This window comes from Salvelinus sp. IW2-2015, unplaced genomic scaffold, assembly GCF_002910315.2.
Source record: "Salvelinus sp. IW2-2015 unplaced genomic scaffold, ASM291031v2 Un_scaffold5693, whole genome shotgun sequence".
Lineage (NCBI taxonomy): Eukaryota > Metazoa > Chordata > Actinopteri > Salmoniformes > Salmonidae > Salvelinus > Salvelinus sp. IW2-2015.
The window spans coordinates 1-9,086 of NW_019946958.1; the positions used below are offsets into that span (position 1 = coordinate 1).

Here is a 9,086-nt window from a genome sequence, read left to right on the forward strand (position 1 = left end):
TACTTTTATATTTTGGTTGAATTTCTGTTTCTAATGTCTGTGTTTTCTGTGATTCTATTTCTTATTTCATCCACAGGAGCAGAAATGGTAAGTTGTCTGTGTGTGTGTGTGTGTTTGTGTGATTTTGTGTTTGTTGTGTGTGGTGTGTGTGTGTTGTGTGTGTGTGTGTGTGTGTGTGTGTGTGTGAGGTGTGGTGTGTGTGTGGTGTGTGTGTGTGTGTGTGTGTGTGTGTGTGTGTGTGTGTGTGTGTGTGTGTGTGTGTTGTGTGGGTGTGGTGTGTTGTGTGTGGTGTGTGTTTTTTGTGGCTGTGTGTGTGTTGTTTGTGTTTGTGTAGTGTCTTTCTGTGTGTGTGTGTTGTGTGTGTGTGTGTGTGTGTTTGTGTTTGTGTGTGTGTGTGTGTGTCTTTCTGTGTGTGTGTGTCTGTGTCAAATAAAATAAAATCATATTGTATTGGTCACATACACATGGTTAGCAGATGTTATTGGTCACATACACATGGTTAGCAGATGTTATTGGGAGTGTAGCGAAATGCTTGTGCTTTTAGTTCCGACAATGCAGTAATATCTAACAAGTAATCTAACAATTCCACAGGAGCTACCTAATACATACAAATCTAAGTAAAGGGATGGAAAAATATATGTACATATAAATATATGGATGGGCCATGACTGACCGGGATAGACGAGATGCAATAGATGGGATAAAATACAGTATATACATATGAGATGAGTAATGCAAATATGTAAACATCATTATTAAAGTGGCATTGATAAAGTGACGAGTGATCCATTTGTTAGAGTGGCCAATGATTTCAAGTCTGTATGTAGGCAGCAGCCACTCTGTCTTAGTGATTGATGGCTGTTTAACAGTTTGATGGCCTTGAGATAGAAGCTGTTTTTCAGTCTCTCGGTCCCAGCTTTGATGCACCTGTACTGACCTCGCCTTCTGGATGGTGGTGAGGTGAACAGGCAGTGGCTCGGGTGGATGTTGTCCTTGATGATCTTTTTGGCCTTCCTGTGACATCGGGTGCTGTAGGTGTCCTGTAGGGAAGATAGTTTGCCCCCGGTGATGCGTTGTGCAGACTGCACTACCCTCTGGAGAGCCCTGCGGTTGTGGGCGGTGAAGTTACCGTACCAGGCGGTGATAGAGCCGACAGGACGCTCTAAAATGTGCATCTGTAGAAGTTTGTGAGGGTTTTAGGTGACAAGCCACATTTCTTCATCCTTCTGAGGATGAGGAGACGCTGCTGCGCCTTCTTCACCACACTGTATGAGTGGACCATTTCAGTTTGTCCGTGATGTGTATGCCGAGGAACTTSAAACTTTCCACCCTCTCCACTACTGTCCCTTCGATGTGGATTGGGAGGGGGGAGGGCACCCAGTGCTGTTTCTACAATTATCTCCTTTGTTTTGTTGACGTTGAGTGAGAGGTTGTTTTCCTTTCACCACACTCCGAGTGCCCTCACCTCCTCCCTATTGGCTGTCTCGTCGTTGTTGGTGATCAAGCCTACTACTGTTGTGTCKTCTGCAAACTTGATGATCGAGTTGGAAGCGTGCATGGCCACGCAGCTATGGGTGAACAGGGAGTACAGGAGGGGGCTGAGCATGCATCGTTATGGGGCCCCAGTGTTGAGGATCAGTGAAGTGGAGATATTGTTTCCTACCTTCACCACCTGGGGGCGGCCCGTCAGGAAGTCCAGGACCCAATCGCACAGGGAGGGGTTGAGACCAAGGGCCTCAAGCTTAATGATGAGCTTGGAGGGTACTATGGTGTTGAATGCTGAGCTGTAGTCAATGAACAGCATTCTTACATAGGTATTCCTCTTGTCCAGATGGGATAGGGCAGTGCGCAGTGTGATGATGATTGCATTGTCTGTAGACCTGTGTGACCTGTTGGGGCGGTATACAAATTGGAGTGGGTCTAGGGCAGGGGTGGGCAACTCCAGTCCTCGGGGGCCGGATTGGTGTTACACTTTTTCTCCATCCCAAGCAAACACAGATGATTAATCAAATTGCATTCTAAACTGAAGATCATGATTATTGGAGCCAGGTGTGTTAGCTGGGGCTGGGCAAAACTGTGACACCAATCAGGCCCTCGAGGACTGGAATTGCCCACCCCTGGTCTAGGGTGACAGGAAAGGTGGAGGTGATATGATCCTTGACTAGTCTCTCAAAGCACTTCATGATGACAAAAGTGAGTGCAACGGGGCAATAGTCATTCAGTTCTGTTACCTTTTCCTTCTTGGGTACAGGAACAATGGTGTCCATCTTGAAGCATGTGGGGACAGCAGACTGGGATAGGGAGAGATTGAATATGCCCATAAACACCCCAGCCAGCTGGTCTGCGCAAGCTCTGAGGACGCGGCTAGGGATGCCGTCTGGGCCTGCAGCCTTGCGAGGGTTAACACGTTTAAATGTTTTACTCACGTCGGCCATGGAGAAGGAAAGGGGGGATGCAGTCCTTGGTAGTGGGCCGCGTTGGTGGCACTCTATTATCCTAAAAGCGGGAAAAGAAGGTATTTAGTTTGTCTTGAAGCAAGACGTTGGTGTCCGTGACATGGTTGCTTTTTGTTTTGTAGTTCATGATTGCCTGTAGACCCTGCCACATACGTCTCGTGTCTGAGCCGTGGAATTGCGACTCCACTTTGTCCCTATACTGACGTTTAGCTTGTTTGATTGCCTTACAGAGGGAATAACTACACTGTTTGTATTCAGCCATATTCCCGGTCATCTTTCCATGGTTAAATGTGATGGATCGCACTTTCAGTTTTGTGTGAATGCCGCCATCTATCCACGGTTTCTGTTTAGGGTAGTTCTGGTTGGGGTTTCTGGTTGGGGTAGGTTTTAATAGTCACAGTGGGAACAACATCTCCAATGCACTTCTTTATAAACGCACTCACCGAGTCAGCGTATAAATCAATATTATTATCTGAGGCTACCCGGAACACGTCCCAGTCCGCGTGATCAAAACAATCTTGAAGCGTGGATTCCGATTGGTCAGACCAGCGTTGAATGATCTTAGTACATTCTGTTTGAGGTCCTGCCTATAGGAGGGGAGAAGCAAAATGGAGTCGTGGTCGGATTTGCCGAATAGAGGGCAGGGGAGGGCCTTGTATGCGTCGCAGAAGTTTGAGTAGCAGGGATCCAGTGCTTTGCTAGCCCGTGTACCACAATCGATATGCTGATAGAATTTAGGTAGGCTGTATCTCAAATTTGCTTTGTTAAAATCCCCAGCTACAATACATGTAGTCTCCGGGTATATGGTTTCCAGTTTGAGTCCAGTGGAGTTCCTTAGGGGCCGTCGTGGTGTCGGCTTGGGGGGATATACACCGCAGTGACAATAACCAACGAGAATTCTCTTGGGTGACAATACGGACGGCATTTGATTGTGAGGAATTCTAGGTCCGGTGAACAGAAGGACTTGAGTTCCTGTATGTTGTTACAATTACACCATGAGTCGTTAATCATGAAACATACACCCCTGCCATTCTTCTTCCCTGAGAGATGTTTATTCCTGTCAGAGCAACGCACAAAGAATCTGGTGGCTGTACCGACTCTGACAGCCTGTCCCCAGAGAGCCATGTTCCCATGAAACAGAGTATGTTACAATCCCGAATGTCTCTCTGGAAAGCAACCCTTGCCCTAATTTCGTCTACCTTGTTATCTAGAGACTGGACATTAGCGAGTAAAATACTCGGAAGCAGTGGGTGGTGTGCGCGCCTCCGAAGTCTGACCAGAATGCTGCTCCATTTACCTGCGGCTGTTTTGGGTCAGCCTCTGAAAACAGTTTGAACAAAGGATCCGCTTTGGGAAAGTCATATTCCTGGTCGTAGTGCTGATAAATTGACGACGCTCTGATATCCAATAGTTCTTCCCGGCTGTATGAATTAACACTTCAGATTTTCTGGGCTAACAATGTAAGAAAGAATACATTTAAAAAAATACTAGATAGTTTCCCAAGGACTAGAAGCGAGGTGACCCGCTCTGTCGGTGCCATCTTGCTTTGTGTGTCTGTGTGTGTCTGTGTGTGTCTGTGTGTGTCTGTGTGTGTGGCTGTGTGTTTGCTGTGGTGGTGTGTGTGTGTGTGTTGTGTGTGTGTGTGTGTGTTGTGTGTGTGTGTGTGTGTGTGTGTGTGTCTGATGTGTGGCTGTGGTGTGTCTGTGTGTGTGTGTGTGTGTTTCTTATTTAATATTTCTCTCTGTCTTGTCTGTTCCAGAGGAGGTGGTTGAAGGTAAGAAAATAATAATAAAATAAACATTTATTGTTTTGTCACATGAACTGAAATTAATTGAAAATGATAGAACTTGAAAGAACAGGTCGTGGTAGAGCTATTTGTAAATGTTGATTGCAGTGGCCTCAATCAGGAGCACACAGGGGGTTCTTGGTTTTCATAAACAAATCTACTTTGAAAGAAAAGTTTACACCTCACACACATGGCTATGAGCTTAAACAAAGAAGACACCCCTACCATGTCAGACATAGAGTATAAATGTAATCAACTTGGAGTTTGCATCCCAGTATTACACATTCTATACAGAAGACTGAAATACAACGAAACCGTTTGAAATTAAACACCGGAATATCAGATAATTATGAAATTATTAATATTATTAACATTCCAACCATGAGGCCGCTCTGGTCATTCAACTGCAGGAAAGGGGTATGGACAATATGGTTTCAAATGAGATCGGTTCTACTTTTCTACTGATTCTGATGCTCTCCTTATCCCCTTCTCCCTAAAAGTGTGCACTCATTCACTCCTACTCAAGGATTTAAAAGCTTTGGATTGGTGAAGACGTAGTTTCCGCCATAACTTTACACCAATCAAATGTCTTGAAGTGAACAAGTGCACACCTTAGGGAGCAGAGGAGGAGATAGGCTTTTCTGCCTGTCTATCACTCTCTCACTTTATGTGTCCTAGAGGATGCACAGGAAGAAGAGGAGCCAGCCATAGAGGAGGAAGAGGAGACCAATGAGGAGCCAGGTCAGAAGTCATGTTGGAGGGGCTTATGAAAAATACCGTAGCACTACTAGTATCTAAAAATAGAACATTAACCTACGTCAGTAGAAAAATAACATAACCCTACCAGACCCTACCTCCGTAGAAAATACAACATAACCCTACTAGACCTTACCTCAGTATAATATATATAACATTACTGGTGTTTTGTGGATACTATTTAATGAAGCTGCCAGTTGAGGACTTGTGAGGCGTCTGTTTCTCAAACTAGACACTCTAATGTACTTGTCCTCTTGCTCAGTTGTGCACTGGGGCCTCCCACTCCTCTTTCTATTCTGGTTAGAGACAGTTTGCGCTGTTCTGTGAAGGGAGTAGTACACAACGTTGTCCCAGATCTTCAGTTTCTTGAAAAGTTCTCGCATTGAATAGCCTTCATTTCTGAGAACAAGAATAGACTGATGAGTTTCAGAAGAAAGAAACGCTGATGCTCCAGATACTCAACTAGTCTAAAGAAGGCCATTTTATTGCTTCTTTAATCAGAAAAGTTTTCAGCTGTGCTAACATAATTGCAAAAGGGTTTTCTATTGATCAATTAGCCTTTTTAAAATGATAAACTTGGATTAGCTGACACAACGTGCCATTGAAACACAGGAGTGATGGTTGTAGATAATGGGCCTCTGAACGCCTATGTAGATATTCCATTAAAACAACTGCCATTTCCAGCTACAATAGTCATTTACAACATTAACAATGTCTACACTGTATTTCCGATCAATTTGATGTTATTTTATTGGACAGAAAATGTGCATTTCATTCGAAAACAAGGACATTTCTAACTTACCCCAAACTTTTGAACTGTTGTGTATATACAGTAGATATCATAACCCTACTAGACCCTACCTCAGTATAATATATATAACATAACCCTACTAGACCCTACCTCAGTATAATATATATAACATAACCCTACTAGACCCTACCTCAGTATAATATATATAACATTACCCTACTAGACCCTACCTCAGTATAATATATATAACATAACCCTACTAGACTCTACCTCAGTATATATATAACCCTACTAGACCCTACCTCAGTATAATATATATAACATAACTACTGAAACTAGCTGTGCAGCGATGCTCCTCATCCAACCTGACAGAGCTTGGATATATCTGCAGAGAAGAATGGGAGAAACTCCCCAAATACAGGTGTGCCAAGCTTGTAGCGTCATACCCAAAAAGATCGAGGATGTAATCACTGCCAAAAGGTGCTTCAAAAAAGCACTGAGTAAAGGGTCTGAATACTTATGTAAATGTTATATAAAAAAAAAAAGTTTTAATACATTTGCAAAAATGTCAAAAAAACGTTTTTTTGCTTTTTCGTTATGAGGTATTGTGTGTAGACAATTTCCTCCATTTTAGAATAACGTAACAAAATGTGAAAAAAGTCAAGGGGTCTGAAAACTTTCAGAATTCACTGTATATAGCATAACCCTACTACAACCTACCTCAGTAGAATATATATAACATTACCCTACCACACACGTGCACAGACACACACACCTCTTGTCTTTATCAGTGTTATTTTTCTTTTTCTGATGCAGGGGAGGAGCCACAGGAGGGAGAGGAGGAGCATGCAGATGAAGGGGAGGGGGCAGAGGAGGGAGAAGGTAAATAATTGGCAAGCTCGTTTTGCATCGCCCGGTCCCGTGACTGTTGCCCAGGTAGAGTTAGCACCGGTGGTGAACGCTAAATGCCCCACTCAAAACCAACAGCGAGGCCAGCTATGAGGGATGCGGTTCAATCATAGACTGTTTATTTTAGGTGGGGTCCAAAATTACTGCCACCCTTGATAAAGATGAGTAAAAAAGACTGTATGAAATAAATAACACAAATACTGAGGTATTGTTGTGTGCAAAAAAAAGGGAAAATAAAATATTTCACACTAAAATAATTTCTCATGGAAAGAGATTTTGTTCAACAACCTTTTAAAGGTAATTATTGACATCCCTGTTTTCAATATCTCACCTTGCAACTAAAACGGCACTGAGCCTTTTTCAAAAATATTTTATGAGTTGGAGAATACACACTTTGTGGATTTTGATGTGTGCTTTGGTTTATTGCCTTGCTGGAAGATCCACTTGCGGCCAAGTTTTAGCCTCCTGGCAGAGGCAACCAGGTTTGTTGGCAAAAATGTCCTGGTACTGGATAAAGTTCATGATGCCGTTGACCTTAACAAGTGGAAGCAAATAGCCCCATAACATCAAAGATCGACCCCCATACTTTTCTGCTTATGCATCCTTATTTTGACGCCAAAACCACCACTGGTATGAATGGCCAAAGAGCTCTGTTTTCATGTCATCCAACCAATGTAAACGCATGGAGTTTGCTAAAAGGCATTGGCATTTGGATTGAAACCGGTGCCTTGGTCAGAGCTTTTTGGACACACACCAGGATTATCCTTTTTGCTCATCTTTATCAAGGATGCCAATAATTTTGGACCCCACTCAAAATGGACAAACCCGTCGATGACGTTACCCCATTCATTCCTACAGTATGTGACTGTGTCCGTCTGTCTGTCTCTCTGTCTGTCTCTCTGTCACACCTGGACATCTCTAATGACTCTTTTTTTCTCTCTCCACCTCTCTCTCACTCTCTCACTCTCTCTCGCTCGCTCTCTCTCTCGTCATCCACAGAGGAGGCCAAACCTAAATTCAAGTAAGTCCTCCAACATGTTAATGAATGGGAGGTATGGAAGGTTAGATTGGATTGGAATATGGAAAACATGCTGGGAGTTGTTGTTGTCTTATTCTCTGTCTCTCTCTCTTTCTCTCCCAATTCAATGGGGATTTATCAGCACGGGAAACAGATGTTTAGTAAAATAAACAATGAACAAAATTGAGAAGAAGTAAATGTAACATTTAACAAGAAAACATTAGAAATTAACAGTAAACATTGCACTCAAAAAGGTTTAAAAAAGAAGGACATTTCAGCTGTGTACAGTGTTTTAGCAATGTGCATATAGTTGTAGTATGAATAGTGAGGGAAGATAAATAAACAGATAAATATAGGTTGTATTTACAATGTTGTTTGTGCTCCACTGGTTGTCCTTTTCTCATGGCAACGGACCACAAATCTTGCTGCTGTGATTGCACACTGTGGTATTTCTCCTAACACATATGGGAGTTTTTCAGTGTTGGATTTCTTTTCAAACTCTTTGTGGGTCTGTGTGATCTGTGGGAAATATGTGTCTCTAATATGGYCATACATGTGGCAGGAGGTTAGGAAGTGCAGCTCAGTTCCCACCTCCTTTTGTGTACAGTGGGCACACATCCTGTCTTCTCTTGAGAGCCATGTCTGCCCTTGGAGACCTCTCTCAATAGCAAGGTTTTGCTCCCTGAGTCTGTACATAGTCAAAGCTTTTCTTCATTTTGGGTCAGTGACAGTGGTCAGGTATTCTGCTACTGTGTACTCTTTGTTTAGGGTTCCAATTTGCTCTGGTTAATTCTTTCCAGTGTGTCAAATAGTTATCTTTTTGCTTTCTCATAATTTGGTTGGGTCTAAAAGTGTTGCTGGCCTGGGGCTCTGTGGGGTCTGTTTGTGTTTGTGAACTCCAGAACCAGCTGGCTGATGGGACTCGCCTCTAGCTTCATCTCTCTGTAGATGAGTGCTTACAATCGAATTCTCTTCGATTATAGTCACAGCCGTGTATATCCCCTCCCAAGCAGATACCTCATCGGCCCTGAAAGAACTTCACTGGACTCGATGTGAACTGGAAACCATACATCCTGAGACTGCATTTATTGTAGCCGGGGATTTTAACAAAGCTAACCTGGGAACGAGACTTCCTAAATTCTATCAGCATATCGAATGCGCGACACGGGCTGCTAGCATTCTGGATCATTGCTACACTAACTTCCGCGATGCATACAAAGCCCTCCCCTGCCCTGCCTTTGGCAAATCTGACCATGACTCCATTTTGTTGCTCCCAGCCTATAGACAGAAATTAAAACAGGAAACGCCTGTGCTCAGGTCTGTCCAACGCTGGTCTGACCAATCGGATTCCACGCTTCAGGACTGCTTCAATCACGTGGACTGGGATATGTTCCGGATAGCCTCAGACAA

At 43.4% G+C, this 9,086-nt stretch overlaps 1 long non-coding RNA gene across 1 annotated transcript; it reads left to right on the forward strand.

Moving 5' to 3' along the window:
- Window positions 1–4,212: 4,212 nt before the first annotated feature.
- On the forward strand, window positions 4,213–8,302 carry LOC139026755 (uncharacterized). The gene is made up of 4 exons (XR_011478681.1): window positions 4,213–4,230; window positions 4,921–4,983; window positions 6,566–6,631; window positions 7,658–8,302. It is a non-coding gene; the product is annotated as an uncharacterized lncRNA (long non-coding RNA).
- Window positions 8,303–9,086: the final 784 nt, after the last annotated feature.